Raw genomic sequence first — 20,269 nt, forward strand, 5'->3', positions numbered from 1 at the left:
CGGGGGGCGGGGGGGAGGAAACGTTGATGCCCTTATTTTTGACAAAGCAAAAAATAAGGTATTTCTTAAAATCCCCTTTCTTATTCAGAGCTACTAAAATAACAGCAAAGGAACAAAAATATTTTCTTGCTTTGTGACCTGCCAGGCAGAAAACAAACCATCCTCCCCCGGTATTATTCTTGTTGTCAGAATTATGAATGTGCAGGGTATTATCAGGAAATGCTAAGGGTTTGGTAATAGGGAAACCTCCTGGTCAACCTGGGACAGACTGGGATGAAGAGGCAGTGTAAAATTAAATTAAGTCTCCTTGCTCGATGGGCAGAAACAGCTTAAAGTTAAGACCGCTGTGCGTCTTTGGCAACCCTGTAGAAGGAAGGATGGAAGGCTAGGTAGCTTTTTCTGTCTGCTAGTGTAATGAGAAAGAAACATTTGATCAGTCCTTGGTGCAGACACAGCAGAAGCTGGGAAACCTGAGGCCACAGGAGAGTTGGTTCCAGGACTGCACAGAAAGAGTCGCCAAGACTTGGGGGAGGGGTAGCCCGCAGGCTTCTGGTGTGCGCCAAGACCTTTCACTAAGTGAGTAACTTAGAATGCAAAGTTTCCCTAGAAATAGAGGTAACAGAAGAAAATGTCCTCAGCACCTGTCAGGGGCTGCCTGGCTGAATTTAAAATGCGTATACTCCCCGAAACAGAGATGTTATTTTTCCCAAGCAATCCTTACCTACAGGAAAATTAAATCAATACAGAGAATTTGCAAAAATTATAAGGTCTAGATAAACCTTGATAATTTTATCTTTGGTACCTTTTGACTACTAGAAAGTGTAAAGTCAATTGTAGCTGACTGAGAAGTGATCTGTCTTGTTTGGCCCAGTCTACTTTAAGAGTTTAAGTTTCTTATGATAATTTTTCAAAATTATCCGTAGAAATTATGTTGATCATTCAGTGACACTTGCTTCCTGCTGCCTGCTTCTCTCCCTGGGGCCTCTGTTGCCCTTGTTTGGTTTTTGGGACTTCTCTGGGCAGGATTTCCAGGTTTTCTGACAGACACTGGTAATAAAATAGGAAAGGATGTGTGCCCTCCAAGACAATCACTTATGGCTGAGCTGTGCAGTGTGGGGCCATGGGGTGGGAAAGGGTGTCCTGAACCCCCACCTCCATGCCTGAGGTCTGGGACCTGAATAGGGAGAGCTTCAACAAAGCAATGAGTCTTTCTGCTCTCCTTGAAGAAAGCTATTCTAGGACTCACTCTGATTCCCTGGGAGTAGGTAGTTTCATGGTGTCAAGTTCCTGAAAGATATTTGAAACACAAATTGGTTCTTTAGAGCCAACGGAGCCCTTTGCCCCGTTGCTAGGAGTGGAGACCAATTCTACCTGCGCCTTTGGAATTTCATGTTGGCAGCTTTGGAGGTTTTCTCCATTTATATAAAAATATGCACTGCACAGTCTCCAACTCCCTCAAATAATTCTAAAATGCCTTGTTGTCACTTTTTTTTTTTTTTTTTAAATCCCTAAAGGAAAGCAATCTGTGAGAGCAGGGAAGGCTTTCATGGCCAGCTCAAAAAATTCTGGTTAGTTATCATTTACAGGGACAAGTAAAGGCTGGAAATATTGTGGAATAAAGACACTGCCCTGGCCTTGCATGGTTTCATTTTAGGGAAGCAACATTCTGATATACAGAATCAGGCTTTTCCAAAGTTTGATGTTTCTCTAAGAGTCTTCTCGTTGAAGGTGTCAGGTGCCTGAGGTGCTTTCTTCAGGGCAGGGCAGGTTGACTTTGCTTGAGCATCCCAGGCAAGGCAGACCCCTCCCAGCCCCAGTTACAGCCATGGTGCTGGTGCTCTTTAACACCCCCAGGGAGGAACCCTTCCCCCACCTGCCCCCTGGGCCCCAGATTGACATGCTAAACCCTGGTCACCCAGGTATTTTCAAGGACGTGTGCTGCCTTCCCACGTCAATTGATTATCATTATCTACTACTGCTCCTACTACTACTCCTAATAAATGGCAGCATTTTAGAATTTTCAAAGCACTTTCAAATACTTTGTCTCATTTGATGCCCTGCATCCTTGTTCATGAAACTTGGTTCAGTCATGTGAAAAATGGAGAAAACAAATAAACATGGCTCACGGAGGTCTCATGAGATTTGATGCTGTCAAAGCACTTGGCAAACGGCAGTTTGCTCTTCTTGTAATAACCCAGGGAAATAAGAATGATGACTAGTCCCGTTGTACGGTTGAACAAGACATGCTCAGAGAGGGTGTGTGAAATGCACAGAGGTTGACAGCAAATATTAAGATCCAGCCCTCAAATCTAGCATTTTAAACTCTAAATTTCTTGCTGTTTTCCAAACACCCATACAGGCCTTGTACCTTATTTTGCCATGTAGACTCTCAAGTGCCATCTGAGATGACAATTATTTATACTTTACTAATCCATTTTAATGTGTCATGGAGTGCTGTCATGGAAGCTACCCCCATCCCTGCTCTGCACCCCAAGCCTTTCTCTTCCAAGGAATATCTACATTCTAATAATGACATTTAAGAGGTCATTTCCCCACCTTTTAAAGTTACTTCATCTGTAGTAAGAAGGGTTGGATTAAATTAGCTTTGATTCTAGTGTTCCATAGTACCCCTGGGATGGGGCAAAGATTTGGAGATACAAGACCTGAGTTAAAGTCTTGACTTTGCCTCTCATTAACTGAATGACTCTGAAAAAATTATTTAACTTCTATGAGCCTCAATGCCCTCCTATTAAAAATAAGACTGTAGTTATAAATAGGGTGACCCTATCATTTATTGTCCAAACCAAGACACTTTTAGATGAAAGGGGGTGCCACCGATAATTAATTACAACAGTTGTAAACCAGGATTCTTTGGAGCAAATCAGGAAGTATTGTCACCCTAGTTATGAAAATACTGCTGCCCCAGACATGCTGTGAGGATGCCATGGGAGCATTTGGGAGAAAGCAGTTTACAAACTGAAAATTGCCATAAACCCATTGACTTCAATAATGATATGAGTTCCATGGCAGATGGAAACTTTCTGGATCTGCACGTCCTTGACATGCCTAAAGGAACAAAGGCCTGGCTCCTTCCTTACTCGCAGCAACATTTTGAGAATAAATGAGACCGTAGGCAGCTTGGCCTTTGATCATGAAAGGAGGACAATAGGTTAGAGAATTGATAATGGCAGTGAGTGTGGTTTATTGAAAGAAAAAGGAGCAAAAAAGTAAAGCAAAACAGAAAGTGATTTGGAAAGACAAACACAGGATATGCTGAATATGTCAGATCAAGACATTCCTTCCATCCATACTGCCTCCTCCACTCCCCGGTCCCAGCCTGAGATCCCAGAAGTAGAAAGACACAAAAGTCAAGTGGCAAGTGACAATGGTGGACAAATTAGCTACAGATGTCTCTTGGGGCCAAGGGTCTGGGTTTCTACAGAAACTGGTAGCTCTCGACCTTGGCTACATATTCAAATCATCTGGGAAGATTTTAAAACTCCTGATGCCAGGCTGCTCCCCAGGCCAATTGCATCAGGGTCTCTGTGGGTGGGACCCAGACACAGTATTTTGTCCCCCACTCCTGGGTGATTGCAGCATGCAGCCCTGGTGAAGACGCACTGAGTCATAATGAGAGGCAGGTCCAATAGCAGGCAGCCTCTGCCACAGTTAAAGTGAGTGGCCTTGCTAGTGAGAATTAATGTCCAGAACTTCCTACAGCCTCAGGGCATCATGGTCAGGACTGTCCTTGATAGAGAGTTTGCACCTAACCGGTTAGCTCAGTTAACAGATGCTGACAGACTAAAACAGTATCCACAGGACTCCAGAACAATCAGCACGTGGGGTCGGTCTAGCCAAATAATCATCAGTTCAGTATGGGGGTAATAAAACAGAGTCCTGCTGATTGTCTGGTGGAAAGGACCAGTCATTTCATTTATGGAGCTGCCCAAAAAGCACTGACAGTGGTGCAGGGCACTGAAATCAAGTCATGGTGGCCCGCAGTGTGGTCATCTGATTCCAGACGTGGACAAGATGGAAACTTGTGGTGTTCTCTGTCAGGCCCTGGGCTGCCCACTGGCCTCCTGGGCATCTTGGCAGCTTACCAAGCATGGGTTCATTTGGTTTTTGAAGTCCCTTTCATCACATTTTTCTTTCTCACTGTCTCCAGGTTTTTATCTGTGGTAAATAATCCAGTACATAAATTCATCTGCCTTGCTATGTCAGTGAGTGCTTCTTTTCCTGGTAACATATTGATGGGGATGCTGGTAACTAAAAGTCAGATATGGCACGTTGCAGGTGTCTTGGCAGGGTGGTAGGAATGACGACTGTGGGTCTGCAGATGCTAATGTCCATACTCAGTGGTGTGAACTCTTGCCTTCCAGCTAACTGGTGCTGTTTCTTAAGATGTTTGTTGGCAATTTAAAAAGTGAGTAGAGGGCAAAAGCTTTTCCTTGCTGGTTACCTTTGGGTTACCAGGTGCTGGGCCCATGCTAGTGGAGGCATGAGGCACACTGAAAGAATGCAGCCTTGGGTGAAGGCAGCCCTGCGTTACCTGCTGTGTGGGCTAGGACAGGCTGCTTGACCTCTCCAGGCTGCAGATTTCTTATCAGTGCAATGCTGGTAACGGCGGTACATATTTCATACTGTTGCTGTGAGCATTGAATGAGCTGTGTGTGAATCTGCTGTATAAATAAGGTCTCCTCTGATGGCCCCATATAGTGCAATTAGTGAGAACTCCGTATACCCTTGGGCTTCCCTCCCTTCATGTGTCCAGAGACTCAGTCCTGTATGCTCCTGCCCCATTGCTGGGGCCAGGACTCAGACCAATAGGAACTGGAGAACAGTGTGACCATGTCTGGAACTGATTGCCTCTGACTGGCTGCTGCTTCATGAGTCTGAAGGTATGAGGTTGGGCCTGACCGCAGGGCTAGTGCAGATCCCTGACCCATTGTTGGGTTCTTCAGTGTATAAGGGAGATTGATTATTCCTATCAGCTGCTCTCTCATCCAAGAGAACTCCCACATAGCTGCTTCTCCAAGGCCTTCAGATGGCTGGGCCAGGGTGCATCAAACCATCAGTTGTGCCTCACCAGTTCCTTCCCTTTTAGCCCCATGGGGATGTTATTTCAGGGGCTTCGTTCCCTTTTCCTGACACTGAACACTGGGAAAGGCCTCCCAGAGTCACCTGAAATGGGTCTATGACTTTCAGCCTTGGTGAGAAGATGCTCGCTGGAGGCTAGGTCCTTTGGCTCCAAGAGGACCCTTGGGTTCTCCCCATGAATTTTCCTACCACCTCCCCAGCAGTCTTCCAGATCTGTATTGTGATAGCTGCTATCATAGAAAGTATGCATACACACTCACATGTATTATCTATCTGCACTAGAAGGAAATATCTAGTACTGAGTAGGCTCTCAGTATATGGCATCTTTCATATCATCCAGGAGACATCCTCAGTTGTCTTCATCCCTGAGGGGGGAGGGCTAGAAATAGTGAAGGAGTAAGTAGATAATCATGGATTTCTTCAAAAGTGAGAGCTTTACCAGGGCTCTCTCCACTCAGGGCATGTTAGATCTGACACTGCTTGCATTCTGAGGGGTCAGCTCTAAGTATCTGGGAAATTTCTCTGCCAGTTTCTTCAGAGAGAACCTGCTTTGGAAACATTTCTTTTCATTCAGGAGCATCTAAGTTCTAAAATGTGAAATTCTTTAAGGATAGAAAATATAGAAATTCCGTTGTCAGAACTGAAATGAATCCTTCCCAGGAAAAAAAGAAATGGAGCTGTTACTCTCCAGAAGTACCTTCTAGCACTGCTAGCATGGGAAGATTCTTTGAATTATATTTATTGTTGCACTCAGTTGTGAACGATAGCCAGGCTGGTGGTTCTCAGCCTTTGGGGTATGAAAGATCACTGCAAAGCTTCTTCACCATGTGCTTGTCCAGGCCCTGACCCCAGAGATTCAGATTCAGGAGGCTGGGGTGAAGGCCACACATCTGTGTTCTTACAGAGCAACCCTGGGTGATCCTGAGATTTCCAAAAGACTAAGAATGACCGTCCAGACCAAGGGCAAATAGGGGAGAATTACCCACAAGCGCATCCCACGGGCAAGAGGAAGTCCAGTCCCCACTAAAGCATGCATTTCAGGGAGTGCAGGAGGCCAAGGCTTATGATGCTTATTAACATGAATCTCCCTAGAGAGCCCACAAATAAACCAGCAAAGGGGAGGAATACTCTTGGCCTTTCATAATTTCTTTGCCTTCCTTTGTAAATTTTTTATGATGTAGGAGTGACAAGTAATTTTAAAAGCTAAGAATAAAGGATCTATTAGTGAGATAAAGAGCATAGGGAGTCAGGGGATTGAATACAATCAATCAACCAATTAACCATTTAGTAAAAATGTTAAGGAGGTACCTCCTCTGTGCCAGACACCGTGAAATCAGAAGTGAGGGGATCGAAGATGAAGAAGATGGGGTCCCAGCCCTCCATGGGCTTGCAGCTGAGGAGTGAAAATGCACGCCAGCACCAGTGCCTCATGAATGATAGCAAAGGAGGTGAGGGGTGCACATGACCCAGTGTGGGCCGAATGAGGTCTCCAGACGCAGTTTGGGGAGGTGGAACCTGACTCGCGCCTTGAAAAATGCTCAGGATTCTCAGCAACGGTCAGGGGTGGGCAACCACATCAGATCCAGCAACAGTGGGGAGCTGAGGATGCTTAGAGCTGTGTAAGGTTGACTAAAGTGAATGGTATATGGAAGGGCGATGCTGGATAAGATAGGAAAAACAAAACAGGTAGCAGGAGGAGTTCTTGAATGACAGGTAGGTGGTTTCTGCTCCCTTGTAAGTAATGGGGAGTAACTGGGAGTTTCTACACAGGGTAGAGCTTGATGAGGTCCATGTTTAGAAAGGTTCATGTGCTGGGCTGCAGGATGTGATGGGAAGATAAGTGATCTCAAAGTAAGATGACTGGATTCTGGGTCCAGCTCTGTCACACACTGGTTGCATGACTTTCTACAAGACCTTGTTTCCACTTCTTTAAAATGGGATTAAGAATCATAAAATCATAGAATTTATCATTTGGAAAAAGCTCTGAGAAGTCATCTAGTCTGATCTCCTCTTGTCAGGTAAATTTACAATCTAACCTTTTGGGGTGTGTGCTAAATGGGTTTAAGGAAGAGAAGTGAGACAAAATGTGAGTTGCTGCTGTTTTTGCTGATGCTTTTATGGTTCTGTTCCTTGTGACCATATTAGAATTAGTCAAGTCTTGAGGCTGAATCTGATGAGCAGGATATGCCCGTGGTCCTGTCAGAGGTGAGAGGAGCCTGAGCTGGGGCTGAAAGGCTGAGAATGCTGAGGAAGAGTGATGCGAATGCAAAATTAGGTACAGGTCCTGGGTGAAGCCTGTGCAAATATACGAGGGACTCTGAAGCTTAAGATTCAGTAGTTTCATCTCATGGGGAATTCACCTCTGGAGAGACTAGTTTCCGTATTTGGAAGGGTGATATCATTGGTGGACTTGACAATTATTGTCTAAGTTGTTGTAAAGGGATCAAGTGTAGATAAACTACTGGGCTTGAGCTTTAAAGTTCTGCTCAACCCTGAAACCCTGTGAGTATAGGAGAGAAATAGGGCTGTGAAAGATGGGAGTTGTTGTAAGGAAAACAGTATTGTGGCTTTAGAAGTGTTTCATTTGGGATGATGGCAGGCCAGTCAAGCGCAGATGTCTATTAGAGGACTGGAGAATCAGAACTGAAAATAAGACTGAACTAGAGTCACATCACAAGGTCAGGACTATAAATGTGGATTTGGATGTCTGCTTAGAGCTTCAGCTGAAGAAGTAGTTCCTTGGAGGAGGGAGCATGGAGAAGGAGTAAAGAGATAAGGACCAGGCTTTAGGAAATGCCCATTTGAGGGGGAGGAATAAGGCACAAGAGGAGTTAGCAAAGAGATGAAGAAGCAATCAGTGGCAGAAAAGAAATGTAAAGTCCCAGGTGAAGGAAACTATGTGAACAGTGGCTCAGAGGCAAGAAGAGTCAGGGTGTGTCCTGTGTGTCCTGGGAAAACTAAATGTTCTGCTTGGCTGTGGCCAAGGTGTGAAGGGATGTCAGGAAGGGGAATGCAAATATCAGTTAGGGTGGGATCAAGAGGTACCGCTGATGGCAAGCTAAATGATTTGGATTTTAATTTATATGATAAATAGAGATTGCATGTGCTACCACCTGCTTGTGGAGCAGTTTTATTCTAAAAGAGAGAGAAGTGCTCAGTTATCTGAAGATGGCATCCCTGGCCCTGTTGCGTCTGAAGAGAAGTGCTTTGAAGTGGAAGGTCTTTGCAGTGGGCCTCAGGTCACCCACAGGGCTATGGTGTGTTGAAGTTTGGTGCTTGCTACCCTTCATCCTATATCTACCTCTGTGGGCCTTAAGGTGATGTTTTTCACTTCTGGTTATCATTATTTTATGGTTAAAGGGAAAAGAAACAAGTGTCAGACTGAAGAAATAACAACAAAAGGTGAAGGAGTGGAGGATGTGCAGTGAATGGAGTCCAACTGGGATCCCATCACCTAGAATGCAGTTGAAGTGAAAACCATGTCCCAGTTACCTTCTCTTAAAACTCCAATTTGGGAGGTTGTCATGGCAACAGATATAGGTTTCTTGATTCAGCCCAAGAGTCCTCTCTGCATTGGGGCACTCCTCTGCTTCCTAATGCTGAGAGTGAACATACTGGAAGCCAATGCCTAGTAAACACTGGGGGTGGGGGGAGTGGATTTCACCCAGCTTTTATCCATTTTCATATTTGGATTTTGTAGCATTTTATAGTCATATCATAAAATCCAGAATCCACAGTGTCTTTGGAATTCACCTTAAAAAACCAAAGGAGACATGTCTTCAGTCCTTTATCACAAATGCCTCTGATTCTTCCTGTGGGTGTAAGAGATTCTGGGCAGGGCCTGACTGCAGGACTCGGGGTGAGCCATGTGGGAAAAGTTTTGTGACCACTCTCTATCTGGTTACTCGTGAATACAGTAGGAATCTTATCTGTCTTTCAGGAATATTGTGAAGGTCAAATAAGACAAGAAACACGAACCACTTTTGCAAACTAGATTTTTCACTGTTCAGACAACATAAGGCATTAAAGTGAACTGCTGAAACAACAAATCCACCAACTTGTTCACATAATAACTTAATGCAGGTGTTTGGTGAGCATTATTCCCCACTTGGGCTCCCTCAGCCTTGGAGCTCTTCTCCCCACTGGGCATCCAAGTCCTCTGCTGGGCTCTCTTCCATCAGACAGCACAGGTGGAAGACAGAGTGGAGGGGCACATGGAGTTTGTATGGTTCCCACTTTCCATAGTCCAGAGCTCAGTTATGAGGCCATACCTCTGCAAGGGAGCCTGAAAAGTGTCATCTAGCTATGTTCCTAGGAAAACGGGGGAAGCAGATGTGACTGCAACAAGCCAGACTCTATGAAAGAAATTGAGTTTTTTCCTAGTTACCTACCACTACATCACCTCATCAACCCCTAAGATGCCATCCTGCCTGCAGTCTCTATTTCCTCCAGTCTGCCATGCCTAATACCATTAGCTTAATCTTCCTGGGATATTCTGTTTATGACACCCACTCCCCTACCTGCTAGATCAAGTTCAACAGCCTCAATCTGATATTAAGGACACTGTAACTAGGTCTACATACCTTTCCCAACCTTATTTCCCATCCTTCCTTAGATTTGGAAGCATTTTTGAGTCTATCTGATTTTATCTTCACACAGTCCCTCTGTGAGAAAGGAAGAGATTTAATCCTTGTTGCAAACAAGGTGACTTGCCAGAGACTGCATTCTATTTTCTTCTCCATGAGCTTAGAGAAGATCTGGGAGATCCTGACTCCAGACCTCAGCACTCTCCACTCGAACTGGGTTTCCCAGCCTTACGTGATCATAAGAACCACCTAGGGTACTTTCCAAATTCCAGCCAAAACTACTGAATCAGACTCTTCAGGGGTCAGAGTCCCCAGTCATCTGTATTATGAACAAGTGCCCCAGGTGTTTTGCACTTTCCAGTTAGGGGAGCACTGCCCATACCTTAACCAAGGACCTCTGGGAATATCCTGAACTCAAGGAAGGGAGTCTAAGGCTGGAGCTTTAAAGCCCCATGACAAGCATGTAGGGTCTCATGGGTCTTACAACTCTTCTCACGTCCCACCATGTATGTAATATTCCAGTTATCTTAAATATTGGTCCTTGACCTTGCAGTCTATTCTACAGTCTATGGAATTATAAAAAGTCATGTGCCTTTTTTCTTTGTGCAGCTACTCATTCCCATCCCCGAAGTAAAAAGTGGAAAATGTTGGAAAAGATATTGGGGGTATGGCAGGGGAAAAAAGGTGGGAGAGAGAGATTGGAACTGAAGTGACTTATGAAGCAGAACCAGTCCTCACTTGAAGAATTTTTGGCCCCACGAGTCTCGTTCCATTTTCAACAGTCACAAAATCAGTTTGGAAACCAAGTGATATTAGCAGTGACTTGTGCCAGGCTCCATTCTGAGCATATTACATACCTTAACTCCTTGAATTCTATGGGAAGGTCCTATTATTATTTCCCATTTGCAGATGAGGAAACTGAATTTCAGAAAGACTAAGCCCCTTGTCCAAAGCCACAGAGTCAAGATGTGGCTTCCAACCAGGGTCCCTGGCATCAAGAACTTGCTCCTAACTTCTGCTTTCTGCTGCCTTATTTTACCAAGATCTCCCCAACTTTATGAAGAGAAAGTGATGAGTGTTGGAGCAGGAAGCATTTTTTAAGGCTAGCCAGAGTAGGATGATTAAGGCTTAGCCTTTCCAAAAGTCTCCATAGATCACAATGAATCATTCAAGGTCAAGGTCAGCTCACAACACTAAGGCAGACTGGGCAGGTACCGGAAAGGGTGAGTTAGAGGTGCCTAATGACCCGCCTGTTCCCAAGTGTCCTTCTCAATTCTCTGCCACAGTGACATAGGTTCCCATCATTCAGTCGGCTTCTATGATTTAAAGAATGTCCTCCAGAGGTCCTTTTAAAATGTAAGTGTGTTACTCTGGAGGGGCTACACATAGACTCAGCAGCCCCAGCTGACATGTTACCCAGGTCTTTATGAGATCAGAAGCAGAAAGAAGAGGATCAGCAGTAGCGGGTAGGGAGAGACGAGGAGCGTGCGTGCCGCGAGGGTCCTGCGTCTGCTGTGCTGCACGTCCCTGAGCGTGGAGAGAAAAAGTAGCACCGGCCGGGCGATGTGAGGGTGGCTATCCAAGGCAGACTTAGTTTTCTTGCCAGTTTACCCAAGAGTTGGCCATTGGCCAAAGTACCTCCACAGGATTCCAGGGTAAATTTTGTAATTCATCCCTGGAAGTATGAAGTCCTTGGCTTAAAAGAAATCTTGTGCTGATTTCTGTTAGTCCTTACTTCACTACTAAGAACTAGGCTTATTTACAGAGAGATGGTAGGGTCCCACAATAATAAAAAAGATTGTAAACAATTTTCCAGGGCAGTATAAGAATGAACAATAATAATAAATTAAAGAACTTTGACAATGTTGTTTGTGGGATTCAGTAGATTCCACTGAGGCCTCATGGGATTCCGGCAGGTTCTGAGGAGACTGAAGTGACTTTTTTGCCCCTCTGAGTCACTGAGGCCCAGAGATTTTAGGATGTTATAACCTCCACATGGCAAAGTCAAGTCAGGTTTGAAAGTAGAGACATTGGCTACAGTTTAGTTCACAGGGACACAACCTCACTAATGCTAGGTCCTTTCTGAGTCATTTTGAGAGACACATGCCATGGCCAGAAGTAGCAAGACTGTGGAAGGCATTATACTACATACAATTTGTTGAGCATCTACTATGAACTAGGCAGTGTGCTAGGCACCCTCTGCCCAAGCACTATCCTTTATGACAATGCTGTGGGGTAGATATATGGGGAAATCTGTAAAAGAGAAAGGTTAAGTCTTTTGCTTGGGATCCCATGAAAAGTGGCAGAGATGGGATTAAAATCCAGGTCTGACTGACTCCAAAACCGCATATTTTAATGTACATTAATAATTAAAAATAAAAAAATCAATGTTATATTCCTGACATACTCTTTTCCATGTAACAGCTGTTCATTGAGGCCTACCCGGTGCCCGGCCCTGGGCCCAGTGAGGGAATAAGGCAGTGCACAAAGCAGTCCCAGTCTGAGTCATGGCAGAACCTGCAGCCTAGGGGTAGAGGGAGCAGGGCAGCCACTGGACATGCAGGGGATTGTGACCCGAGGGCAGGTATGGGGCTATGGGAGCTCATGGCAAGAGACGTGGTATTGGGAAGGCATAAAGCAGAACTTTGTAGCACAGGCTGGGCAGGCCCTGGGGTTCAATTCAGGGGTGGGACATGAAAGGGAGAGTCCCGACTAAGCTCAGGCAAAGAAAGGGAAGGAAGTCATCTCCCAGTCACCTCAACAAGGAGCAGGTGTTGAAGGAGCAGATGATGAAGGGACCCCGGGTTCTCCATCCCCATCAGGGCCCCAGGAGCCTCTCTTGATAACCCCTTTGCCCAAGCAAAGACACTGCAAGAGAAAAACCATGAACTATCCTTCCTGGCCCCTCTCCCACTTTATGTAACCGTAAAGGATGATATGAAACTCATCTAGACCTAATGCTCTTGAGAAAACATTTCTCCTCTTGTATGCCAAGAATGACGCTAACAGCTAATAAGGGTGAGGCACCTTTCATTCCCGAGTGGGAGGTAAACAGCTCTCAGTGTGAGTGCCTGGGTGCTTATCACAAGAACTGAGTGCCTGGGTGCTTATCATGTTGGCATGAAGGAGTAGCTCTCAGTGTGTAATCAGACATCAGTCAAGGAGGGGAAAGGACTGGTTATCAGATGCAACTAGTGAAGGGGGGAAAGGATGGTCTTCAAGGGAGCAAAAAGGAGCTGGGAAAAGAGGCCAAGGAAGAAAGAAAAGTTCACCTGTGTCTTAGCAAATAGAATCTGCCAACTGAGGAGGGGCACCTGGAGGTCACAGACCACAGATGGGCCCTCACCTCATGACTGGCTGTTTCCTACAAAGAGTGTGTGCCGTAATTTAGTATTGTTTCATTACACACACACGTACACACACACACATATTTTCTCTGGAGAGTTGAGGTCCAAGACTGAAATGCCTACACCCACATAGTATTTAACACACTAGATGCTCAACAAACACCACTATTGCTATGTAAACCCATACATTACTGTGTTTATTCCATATTCACCAAATATTTGATGAGAGCAATACAATGGAGTTGAAGAAACCTGATTTTGGCCCTGCTTCCTACCATTCTATTATTTTGGACCAGTTGTTTGGGTTTCTTCATCTCTAAAATAAAGGGATCAGATGAAATGACATCCAAGGTCCCTTCCAGCTGTAAAAGTTGATTTTTGTATACTGGCACTGTGTAAGACTCTCTGGGAAGTTCTGAAAGGAATCTGCCCTCCAGGAGTTTACAGATTACTTCGTGAAGGGACTTGGAGCTCTTATAACCTAGGTCAGTGCCAGCAAACTTTTCTGTAAAGGGCCACATAGTACTATTTTAGGCTTTGCTGGGCATACAGACTGTCCCAGGTACTTTCCTGTTGTAGCATGAAAGCAACCACGAACAATATATAAACGAATGGGCATGATTGTATTTACCAAAAGAGGTGGTGGGCTGATGGCCAACCTAGGTGCCCAACCGACAAGGACTTGACTGAATGTGGCATGGCGCCTGGTGCTGTGGGCTTGGCCTTAGCTATAAATTGTGATGCAGATGGAGAGGCTTCCTTAAGTGGAGGTGTCCATTCCGCCAACCACTGACGTCTGGCAACCCAGATGAGTTGAGTTGTAAGAGGCTTTCTTGGAGAATGTTCCTGTGTGACTCCAAATTATTCATATTCCTATTGTGCATATGATGACATAGTCACAGAAGGTGAGCTCAGGAATTTGATGTTTGCTACAGAACTAGTCCCTGTCGTGAAACTCAAGTTCTCAGGTGGGAGAGTCATGCATGGACAGGCTCACTTCCTGCTCTCTCCATGCTTTTTCTCACTTCTCCTGGTCTTGGGGTGTTGTCATCAAATGATCCCCTTGATGTTTTCTGCTTGGCCTGGATGCTACCAAGCCATGTGCTGCTGACACACGCTGCTTCTCTGGGCAGTGTCCTGACATCTCTGTGTTGGGATATGGCCACATGCAGCAGAGTCTGCCCAGGGATGTGACAGGGTGGAAAATGACAATACCTCACTTCTGCACAAATTTTGCACCCTAAATGAGACAGGTAAACCATTTGAACAGGCAAGCCAATCTGCGATACCTCAGAAAACTGCTCCAGAAGGTAGATTTCCTACGAAAGGAGAATGTTGTCTTATGAGGCCAAGCATTCCTTCATTCCTCATGGTAAACACTTGGGGGTGGTTTCTGCCCTTGACTTCCCTGTAACCTTGACTAAGACACTTGGCCTCTCTGGGGACTTTTTCAGCTGTGAAGTAACTGGCACCACATTCCTGGACCTGCTGGACCCTGGCCTCAAAGCAAATTGTGTGAATTCATGGAATCCACTTATGGTCTCTTGCTTTTGTTAACTATTTTGATTAACTTTCACATTACTCAGTTTCACGGTGTGTATGCTCACGAATGTGTGTGTGTGTGTGTGTGTGTGTGTGTGTGTGCGCGCGCGCGCGCATGCATGCACCCGCCTAGTTTGCTTGTAGTAAAGGCCTTTTTTATCAACAGTCTCAGCTGCCATGATTTGGTGGGTAATGGGTTCTTTCCTATGCAAATAATAATAAAGGGAACTTTTGCTCATTATTTGTTATTCATATGTTCATAGTTGAGGGGTATTTTCACCATATTGACATGTATAGTGGACATTTGTTGTAATTGTGGTCACCCTTTCTATGGACCCAGCTTCCTCAAGGTAAAAACCAGGAACTGGCTTTCTAGCCCAATTCCTTTTCTGCTTAAATAGCCTGGCATGGATTCTGTGGTTTGCAACTAAGAACTCTGACTGGCATTTCTTTAGGAAAAAATCTAGAACAGAATCTTCTTTGAAGTCTCACAATCCTATGACGTTCATTATAACACCTTAGTCTGAATGTATAGAATGTCTTATTAAGATATTTAACACTGAATTTTATTTTATAGCTCCAGCAAATTCTTTAGGATGATTTTAATAGAGAATGATAGAAATGTAGATCCACGATGTAGGCCTTGTCTTGATGGATGAATTATGTTGCTCGCTGGGCCAGCTTGAGGGAGGCTGAGGTAGAAGCAAGTCACACTGTGGATTCTTTTCCCTCTCTCCCCATCCTTTCTAGTGCCACCAAAGTGAAGTCTTTTTACTGAGTGAAATCTAGTTACAGTTATATCCAAAATTCTCCTTCAAGGGAAAATAATAATAGTAATATTTACTAACACTTATTAAATACTTACCATGTGCATTCTAACTGCTTTACATGTATTTATCATTGAATCATTTGTTCTGTGTTCTGAGTACTATTCTTAGTGTCCCAATTGTATAGATGAGGAAACAGAGGCACTCATGGGTTAAATGACTTGTCCAAGGCCACACTAACATATAAGTGCTCCTAACATACTTCCCTCATGAAGGAGTGACCAAGGGGCCAGTGCAGTCTACATGTTATAAGGGGTAAAGGGACAGTCTTCCTGGATCACCTTTGGGCGTTTTTAATACCTCCTCCCATTTCCCTTGCTTAATATAGTAGGATTGCATGTTGATAGAAGAGTACCTGCTCATTATACATGTCCCAAATTTATAAAAAAATTTTAAAAGGAAGGTGGCTATTGTTTCTGCATATAGTAGTACTCTGTAATTATATGCTGAGCAAGCTAGTGAATGAATGAATGCCAGGAGCAGACAAATTGTGACCATTGTCTGGAGGTTGGGGGCTTCTGCAGTGTTGTAGAGAGTTTGGGGTAAGGAGCAGTTCCCATGGGCACCCTACACAGTCACCCTCTTTTACTTGCCCAGTTTCATCTTCTCCTTTCACCTGTCACTAGACATGGTGCTGGGTAATAAAAGCCCACTATTAATACCAGTTAGGCCACTCAATAGCTGAATAACAACATGTAAGACAGTTAACTTTTAACCTCACTCTCAGCCTACTGAATTCCCATCTATCAGCCTTTACTGAAGACGTGACCTTGGTGGGGACACCTGCAACTATGAGCCTTGCTTATAGTCAACCATATAGAGAAAGAATTGGACTTATTTATGTTACTCCCAAGGACAAGAGTTGATTTTAAAATTTCAAGTGAAGAGGCTGATTTTAGCTTAACATACCAAAGAACTTTCTTGCAATAAGAGTTACCCAACAGAGCAATGGGATGCCTGGAGACAGGTGGTGAACTCCCCATGAATGGACATATTTAAAGAAAAGTTAGATGACTTACACAGGGCATGGTGTAGAAAGAATTCATGTATTTGGGCATAGCACATACTACTTGGCACATCTATCAGTAGCAATTGTTAGCAAATCCATTCCCACTCTGGTGGCCCATGCTTTTAATGTTCTTTACTGTAAATAAAAAGGTTGGAAGTGATTAGTACCTCTATTATGGGAAGGGTTTGCCAAGGTCTGATTTGTGCAGTAATGATGTGCTTTGGAAGTGCTCCAGTTACTCAGAAGAGCAAGGGAGGAGCACTCTCCCCCATGTCCTGTGGTTGATATAATTCACCCAGGAGTTGAGGTTCTCAGATATTCTCTGGTATGTTATGACAAAACTGGGCTTAAAGGCACTTGAAGGCACATAGAGTGACCTTTATGTCCACATTCCCTACAAGTCTTTGCACAGAGCTAAAACATTTGGCAGGTGCACAATGAGTTTTTCAGAGATTGATTGATGGATTGTTTGTTCAATAAAATCTTGCCTTCCCTGATAATCAGATATATAAAGTGTTGAGTGCACTGGTCATTCTCTTTTGTCCAAAAATGTGTTCTGTTCATTTACTTCGAAATAGATGTGTGAACTTAATGGTTTGCAATGGCAATGTAAAAATTATAATTCCAGAAATGTTCCTTTTATAAACAAGTAGATGTTTTCTGCTCATATGACTTCATGAGCACTCTTCCAACTATAAAGATTTGAAAACCAAGTCATGTTGAGGGAGCTTCAGAATTTGTCAGAGCGCCCTGGTTTTCTGATTGCTAGCATCTGTTTCCCACAAGAATCCCTGGACCAGAGCTCTCTCCTGATTGGTGTCATCGATGGGGATTCTCCCATCTTGGGGCTCAAAATGCTCTGTAGGTCTCTTTCCCAGGAGCCAGTCACAAACATACACACACACACAACACACACACACACACACACACACCATGCTTCTCAAGGGGGGTGATATCACCCCCAAGGAGGATAAAATTGGTTTTTGTGAGGTGAAGAAACTTAGACTTTTAATGTATTAAGCACAAATATACACACAATACATAAACAGATATACAGTATATCTGTAGTATTAAAATTTCATGGTGGAGTGATTAGGAAAGAAATGTCTAAAAAGGCTCCTTGGAGGAAGTGATAAAAACCAGGTTGCAAAACATTCATGTAAACTTATAGCAAATATATTGACATACAAATATATATGTGTATATGAAACCACATATACGCTTGACATATGTGTGTTTCTATTAGGCATAAATACATGCTCTATAGTAGGTACACCCAAAAGATTGGATTGGCAGCAGGGGCAGGCCTGAACTCTGTGTTCTTTCTGAAACATTCTGTAATGAAGAATGTCCCCAAGAAAGTTTTGCTTTCACTTTCACATCCCCCATTAAAATTTTGATAATTATGAACTACCCTTCTAATTTTAACTTGCAGACTCTTCAATTAACATCTCACACAGTCTTCAAACACAGGTAGTCTACACTGGCTATCATTCTCTGGAAAGGCTGCCTATTAGAAATTAGCTGGGTCAGCATTTCATTTCACCGGATATCTGCAGAGCATCTCCTAGGTGTGTGGCACTACAGTGTATTTCATGGGGTATATAAAGCTGGAGGACAAGGCCCCTGAGTCTGGAACCCTGAGGCAAAGTTTGGAATGGGACTTGTCTGTTTGAGCACCTCTGATGCCATTGAAGGATGGGAGGTGACTTGAATAGCCCAAGAAGAGGGTAGGGGTTTGCAACACATCCCCTGGAACTCTTGATATGCTTCTCTTCCATCATTACCCTTTATTAACCTTCCTCTGATGCTCATCTTTCCTCTTGTTAAATTATTTTTGCTATGATCATATCTGTACTGGTTTGAATGTATTATGTCCCCCAGAAAAAGCCATATTCTTTGATGCAATCTTATGGGGCAGACATATTAGTGGGGATTAAGTTGGAGCATTTGGATTAGCTTGTTTGCATGGAAATGCGCCCCACCCAACTGTAGGTGATAATGCTAATGAGATATTTCCATGGAGGTGTGGACTTGATTAGTGGAGCCATATAAATGAGCTGACAAACAGAAGGAACTCAGTGCAGCTGAGAGTGACATTTTGTAGAGGAGCTACAGCCAAGAGGAAGCTCAGGAGCTGCAGATGAGAGACATTTTGAAGATGGCCATTGAAAGCAGACTCTTGCTCAGGAGAAGCTAAGAGACGACAAATACCCCAAGTGCAACAAAGAGTGACATTTTTGAGGAACTGCAGCCTAGAGAGGAACGTCCTGGGAGAAAGCCATTTTGAAACCAGAATTTTGAAGCAGATGCCAGCCACGTGCCTTCCCAGCTAACATAGGTTTTCCAGACACCATTTGCCATCCTCCAGTGAAGGTACCCGATTGCTGATGTGTTACCTTGGAACTTTATGGCCTTAAGACTGTAACTGTGTAACCAAATAAACCCCCTTTTATGAAAGCCAATCCATTTCTGGTGTTTTGCATTCTGGCAGCATTAGCAAACTAGAACAATACCTTATTTTGATGTTGAATGCCCTTGAAACCTTTTTGGAAATAGATGGTATGTAAAACAGCCCTTACATAAAATTGTCTAATATGCAGACAAGTTGACAATCACTGTTTTAGTCCATTGCATTCTTAAAATGAGTGCACATCAGAACCTTCCGTGGAGTTTCTAAAAAACATAAACCCCTAGGGCTCCACCCAGGAACTCAGGGTGATATAGAAATCTTGTGTATTAACAGCCTTCTCACCTCTGTGTGCATCATTTTCTTTGCTTGAATTGCTCTTCTCCCTTCCCTTCTCTTCCCTTTACTGCCTTAGAAACCATGTAACTATGTTGTTTAAAGGAAACCCCTTTCTAATGAACACATACCCTCTTCTGCATCCCATTGGCTCTTGCACCCTCTGTCTCAGTTAATAGACAATGGATTTGTTAATAGTTAATGGATTTGCAATACTAGCTTTTTGGTGTGAATTAAGGGTCACAAAAAATCCTTGAGTTTTACCAAATCATGCAGCTTGGAGAGTTGATCCTTTAAACATTTACTACACTTTCATGTGAGTGAAGGCTCTGAAGTCAAGTGGGCGAGGAGAGAGGCATAGACAGAACGTGTGAAGGTGGGGTGATGAAAGTGTGCAGAATGGTGAAGCTGAAAGTGCCTGCCAGCCTTGGACATGTGGTGAGCAGCTACCACGTGTCAGGCGCAGGCCACAGAGATGAAAGACACAGTTCCTGCCTGCGGTGAGCTTGCTAATAATGAGGTATACACCCAGCTAGTGGATAATTTCGGTACCTCTCTCATAAGGTTGTTAGAAGGATTACATGAGTTAAAATAATCATAGTTCCTGGAAAGGAGTCTGGCACATAGTAAGTACTCACTAGATGTCAACTACTGTTATTATTTGGCTTTGTGCGTTTCCATGTACTGCTTTTTGGTCTACGACGCTCTTCAGCATTTCTTATTCAAAGCTTCAGCCCTTTATTCATTCAACACATACTTTTCTCAGTATTTCATCTCCTGTCAACAAACGTTCACAGAGCACTTCCAAAGCCCCGGGTCTTGGTGTGCTGAGCTTAGAGGTGACAAAAATGAATCAGGTGTCTGCCCTTGACGGGACTAGAACGGGAGCTCCCACTTCCATACATGCCTAACAACGATGGATGGAGAGTAGCGGAGCTGGGATGAACAGTGGAGCAACTGCAGGGCTTTAGAGCGGGAGCTACCACTTCCAGCTGGGAGATGGATACCCAGCATTTGAGGAAGAGCCTTTAGAAGTGCAGGACTGGTGTACGAATGGGCCATACTTGTCATTTTGCATGTAGAACTGTGCCGAGGACATCACCTGAATTGTC

At 44.1% G+C, this 20,269-nt stretch overlaps 1 protein-coding gene across 2 annotated transcripts in view; it reads left to right on the forward strand.

Annotated features, from left to right (window-relative positions):
• The window catches only part of CLIC5 (chloride intracellular channel 5), a 183,535-nt gene that overhangs the window by 69,660 nt on the left and 93,606 nt on the right, over positions 1 to 20,269 (forward strand). The window lies entirely within an intron of this gene.

Source organism: Choloepus didactylus, chromosome 7 (genome assembly GCF_015220235.1).
Source record: "Choloepus didactylus isolate mChoDid1 chromosome 7, mChoDid1.pri, whole genome shotgun sequence".
NCBI classification, from domain to species: domain Eukaryota; kingdom Metazoa; phylum Chordata; class Mammalia; order Pilosa; family Megalonychidae; genus Choloepus; species Choloepus didactylus.